Source organism: Pan paniscus, chromosome 8, assembly GCF_029289425.2.
Source record: "Pan paniscus chromosome 8, NHGRI_mPanPan1-v2.0_pri, whole genome shotgun sequence".
In the NCBI taxonomy this organism is placed as follows: domain Eukaryota; kingdom Metazoa; phylum Chordata; class Mammalia; order Primates; family Hominidae; genus Pan; species Pan paniscus.
The window spans coordinates 115,246,822-115,251,918 of NC_073257.2; positions in this window are offsets into that span (position 1 = coordinate 115,246,822).

The following is a 5,097-nucleotide window of genomic DNA, read 5'->3' on the forward strand; positions in this document are numbered from 1 at the left end:
AAGGGGTTTTACCATCTTGGCCAGGCTGGTCTTGAACTCCTGACCTCGTGATCCACCCGCCTCGGCCTCCCAAAGTGCTGGGATTACAGGCGTGAGCCACAGCACCCAGCCAATCCTCAATGTTTCTAATATTTTAAGTTACAGTGTACCAAATAAATATTAGTTTTACTATGTTTTTCGTTTTTGTTTTTTTTTGAGACAGAGTCTTGCCCTGTCATCAGACTAGAGTGCAGTGGCTCGATCTCGGCTCACTGCAACCTCTACTTCCCAGGTTCAAGCAATTCCCCTGCCTCAGCCTCTGCAGTAGCTGGAACTACAGGTGCACGCCACCATGCTCAGCTAATTTTTTGTATTTTAGTAGAGACAGGGTTTCACCATGTTGTCCAGGATGGTCTTGATCTCCTCACCTCCTGATCCACCCGCCTCTGCCTCCCAAAGTGCTGGGATTACAGGCGTGAGCCACCACGCCTGGCCTGTTTTTCATTTTTCTGTACATTTACACCCAACAGTAAGAGACTGTTGAATATTTTCACATTTTTTGAAGGTCACAGAGCAATGTTAACATTGATTATTAATATCACTTTGCATGGTTTCCACTTGCAAACTTTTTTTTTTTTGAGATGGAGTCTTGCTCTGTCACCCAGGCTGAAGTGCAGTGGAGCAATCTTGTCTCACTGCAGCCTCTGCCTCCCAGGTTCAAGTGATTCTCTTGCCTCAGTTTCCCAAGTAGCTGGGATTACAGGTGCCCACCACCATGCCTGGCTAATTTTTGTATTTTTAGTGGAGATGGGTTTTCACCATGTTAGCCAGCTGGTCTCAAATTCCTTTACTCAGGTGATCCGCCTGCCTCACCTTCCCAAAGTGCTGGGATTACAGGCGTGAGCCACTGCACTCGGCCAGCACACTTATTTTTTATGGCCCCAGACTATTGTGCAAAGCTAGAACTGCCAGCATTCTAAAAATTATTGAATCTAATTAGTACACTTTTTTAAAAGAGACATAGGTTAGCAATTCTGAAGCCACTTTCTGTACATCCTAGGATTGAGCAAGTAAGTAAATATGTTGTGAACAATGACAGAATTCTCACTATTGGAAAAGGGTGTCAAAAATACAGAAAAGGGAATGGATAGAATAAATTCTGCTTTACTAGATTAGAATTGGAGACATTTAAGGTGAACTTAAGGATAAAGATAAATGCATATAGATAGATATGTGTACATGTAGATGTATGTACATTTCTCAGCACTATCTGCTGAGAGGGCCTAGAAGCAATTACATACCTCACACTCTGGTCTTGGTTTCTAATACCAATAAAAGGAACTTGCCAGGCACGGTGGCTCATGCCTGTATTCCCAGCACTTTGGGAGGCCAAGGTAGGTGGATCACTTGAGCTCAGGAGTTTGAGACCAGCCTGGGCAACGTGTCAAAACCCCATCTCTACAAAAAACACAAAAGTTAGCCAGGCATGGTGGCACATGCCTGTGGTCTCAGCTACTTGGGAGGCTGAGGTGGGAGGATCACCTGAGCCCAGGGAGGTCGAGGCTGCAGTGAGCCATGAACATGCCACTGTACTCTAGCCTGGGAGAATATAATGGGAGTGTAGAATGTCTCATTGTGCTAGAAATTAAGAAGGAAGTGCTCAAACAATTATGTGGCCATGTCAAAGAAATAGAGGAGCCAGTTTGAAGGAGATCCTAATGATCAAATTTGTGACAATATCAAAATAAAAATGATGATAGTAACTGTGTGAATAAATAGGGAGACAGAAAATTATTATTATTTTTTTTGAGACAGAGTCTCCTCTGTCACCCAGGCTGGAGTGCAGTGGCATGATGGCGGCTCACTGCAACCTCACCTCTTGGGTTCAAATGATTCTCCTCTCAGCCTCCCAAGTAGCTGGGATTACTGGCGTGAGCCACCATGCCAGGCTTTTTTTTTTTTTTTTTTTTTTTTTAGTAGCGATGGGGTTTCACCATGTTAGCCAGGCTGTTCTCAAACTCCTGACATCAAGTGACCCCCACCCCGGCCTCAGCCTCCCAAAGTACAGGGATTACAGGCGTGAGCCACTGTGCCCAACCAAGAGATGGAAAATTTCTTCCTTCCATTAGAAAACCAACTAATAAGTGTAGGAGAAATGATGAAATTAGAAAATCACCAATTGGTAACCATGGTATTAATAACTGACGCAAAAAAAAAATCAGCAATGGATGCTAAAACTAGTATATGAAAGTGTGAGGGGTTATGCCAGGCGCAGTGGCTCATGCCTGTAATCCCAGCAGTTTTGGAGGCCGAGGCAGGTGGATCACGAGGTCAGGAGTTTGAGACCAGCCTGGCTAGCATGGTGAAACCCCGTCTCTACTAAAAATACAAAAATTAGCTAGGTATGGTGGTGCATGACTGTAGTCCCAGCTACTTGGGAAGCTGAGGCAGGAGAATTGCTTGAACCTGGGAGGCGGAGGTTGCAGTGAGCCAAGATCACACCACTGCACTCCAGCCTGGGCGACAGAGCAAGACTCCGTCTCAAAAAAAAAAAAAAAAAAAAAAAAGAAAGTGTGAGGGGTTATAGAATTATTACTATTATTATTTTTTAAACACAGAAGGTTAGCCAGGTGCGGTGGCTCATTCCTGTAATCCCAGGAGTTTGGGAGGCTGAGGCGGGAAGATCACTTAAGATCAGGAGGTTGAGACCAGCCTGGCCAACATGGCAAAACCGCATCTCTACTAAAAATATAAAAATTAGTTGGGCATGGTAGTGCACACCTGTAATCCCAGCTACTCGGGAGGCTGAGGCATGAGAATCACTTGAACCCAGGAGGTGGAATTTGCAGTGAGCTGAGATTGAAAAAAAATTAATTCAGGCCGGGCGTGGTGGCTCACGCCAGTAATCCCAGCACTTTGGGAGGCCGAGGCGGGCGGATCACGAGGTCAGGAGATTGAGACCATCCTGGCTAACACGGTGAAACCCCATCTCTACTAAAAATACAAAAAATTAGCCGGGCATGGTGGTGGGCGCCTGTAGTCCCAGCTACTCGGGAGGCTGAGGCAGGAGAATGGCCTAAATCCAGGAGGTGGAGCTTGCAGTGAGCTGAGATCCCGCCACTGCACTCCAGCCTGGGCGACAGAGTGAGATTCCGTCTCAAAAAAAAAGAAAAAGAAAAAAAAAAGAAAAAAAATTAATTCAGTTAAGATCAATTTAATGGGTCACACTCAGTATTTTATTTTATTTATTTATTTTTTATTTTTTTGAGCTGGAGTCTCGCTCTGTGGCCCAGGCTGGAGTGCAATGGCACAATCTCGGCTCACTGCAACCTTCATCTCAGCTCCTAAAGTGCTGGGATTACAGGCATGAGCCGCCACCTCTATCCCTAGATTAGCTTTGCATTTCAGTCTTGGGATCACTTTTGAACATTATGCTTGCACTTTCTTAATCAAACATTTACAGAACACCTTTTAAAGTGAAGTAGAAATAACCAATGGTTATTTATTACATACTAGGTATTGCATATGCATTACCTCATTTAATTCTCAAAACCCTATGATGTAAGTACTATTATTTTTTTGTTAGAAATTGGGCAACTGGGGCCAGGCGTGGTGGCTCACGCCTGTAATCCCAGCACTGTGGGAGGCCGAGGCAGGTGGACCACCTAAGTTCGGGAGTTCGAGACCAGCCTAACCAACATGGAGAAACCCTGTCTCTACTAAAAATACAAAATTAGCTGGGCCTGATGTGGCACATGCCTGTAATCCCAGCTACTCGGGAGGCTGAGGCAGGATAATTGCTTAAACCTGAGTGGTGGAGGTTGCAGTGAGCCGAAATGGCGCCATTGCACTCCAGCCTGGGCAACAAGAGTGAAACTCCGTTTCAAAAAAAAAAAAAAAATTAGGCAACTGGGACATAGTAAATTAAGTACCTTGCTCCAGGTTATTCAGCCAGTAAGCAAGGTCAAGCCAGGCGGTCTGTGCCTGTAGTCTCAGCTACTTGGGAGGCTGAGGTGGGAGACTGCTTGTGCCCAGGAGTTCAAGGCCAGCCTAGGCAATATAGTAAGGCTTCAGATCTCTAATTAATAAAATAAAATATTTTTTAAAAGTAAGCAGGGTCAAAGGACACTGGTAAGACCTCAAAACCAATAACTTGAACGGCTGTGCTAGATTTTCCCAATGTCTCAGGCTCACTTTTCTCGTCTGTACCTATTCCACAGAGTTACAAGGTTCCAATGAGATAAAATATGCAGGAGGGTTTTATAACCTATGAAGCACATTGCAAAATGGCATATATGATTTTTTTTTTTTTTTCCAGAGACGGAGTTGTGTTCTTGCTGCCCAGGCTGAAGTGCAATGGTGCGATCTCGGCTCACTGCAACCTCCGCCTCCTGGGTTCAGGTGATTCCTCTGTTTCAGCCTCCCGAGTAGCTGGGATTACAGGTGCCCGCCACCACACCTGGCTAAATTTTTATATTTTTCGTAGAGACGGCATTTCATCATGTTAGCTAGGCTGGTCTCGAACTCCTGACCTCGGGTGATCCACCCGCCTCAGCCTCCCAAAGAGCTGGGACTACAGGTATGTGCCACTGCGTCTGGCCATGATTTTTAAATATACAATTAAAATGGTTTATTTGTAATAATGGATAATAGCATGAATACATAACGTACATATTTCACAACCACAACATTCTGGTATTTAAAAACTTTTTTTTTGAGACAGAGTCTCGTTCTGTCGCGCAGGCTGGAGAACAGTGATGGGATCTCGGTTCACTGCAACCTCGGTCTCCCGGGTTCAAGCGATTCTTCTGTCTCAGCCTCCCGAGTAGCTGGGATTACAGGGGTGCACCACCATGCCTGGCTAATTTTTTGTATTTTTAGTAGAGGCGGGGTTTCGCCATGTTGGTCAGGCTGGTCTCTAATTCCTGATCTCGTGATCCGCCCGCCTCGGCCTCCCAAAATGCTGGGGTTACAGGCGTGAGCCACCGCGCCTGGCGTTAAAAACTTTTTATTGAAATGTAATGTATACGGGCCAGGCGCAGTGGTTCACGCCTGTAATCCCAGCACTTTGGGAGGCTGAGGCCGGTGGATCACCTGAGGTCAGGAGTTGGAGACCAG